The sequence below is a fragment of the Nestor notabilis genome, unplaced genomic scaffold (assembly GCF_000696875.1).
Source record: "Nestor notabilis isolate BGI_N333 unplaced genomic scaffold, ASM69687v1 scaffold2162, whole genome shotgun sequence".
NCBI lineage: Eukaryota > Metazoa > Chordata > Aves > Psittaciformes > Psittacidae > Nestor > Nestor notabilis.
In genome coordinates, this window is record NW_009918561.1 from 6526 (window position 1) to 7163 (window position 638).

Consider the following 638-nt stretch of genomic DNA (forward strand, 5'->3'; position numbering starts at 1 on the left):
TGTGTGGTTTTTTTTAAAAAAAAAAAAAAAAAAAAAAAGGCTTCTTATTTTTTAAAAAAAAAAAAAAAGATTTCAAACCTCAGACACTTTTTTTGGGTTTGTTTGGTTTTGTTTTTTTTTTTCTCTTTTCTTTTTACGACCTTTATTTTGCACCTTATTCGAGAAGCTTAAGACTTGGATCTGAAGTGAGCTAGGACTCCTCCCCTTCCCTTCTGCTCTTCTATGGGGAAAGAATCCCTAGGGAGAAATGCAGTTGGGGGAAAGCAGGCAAGCACCCAGCTGTCCTCTTGAGCAGAAGGTCCAGTGTCCCAAACCAGTGCTGGACCTCAGCCTCTCCAAAACTGAGCCACCCTCTGCAGGCATCTGCCCTGAGCCCCCGGCTCTGTTGTGTTCCTGCTCAAACCATGCCAGGACCACACAAAGCTGAGGTCCAGTCTTGAGACACAGATGAGCCATGTAGGAAAATTTCCCCAGGAAGAGGTTTTTGGAGAGGAAGGGAAGAGGGTAATGGAGAGGAAAAGAGAAAACAACTTTTATAACACAGCACTTGAGAATGGCGCAGGGTTTGTAGTATGTTTTGTAAGTAACGCTTCTTCTCAGCAGGGCAAGGGTGTCAGAGGGAAGGATATTTTCCATCT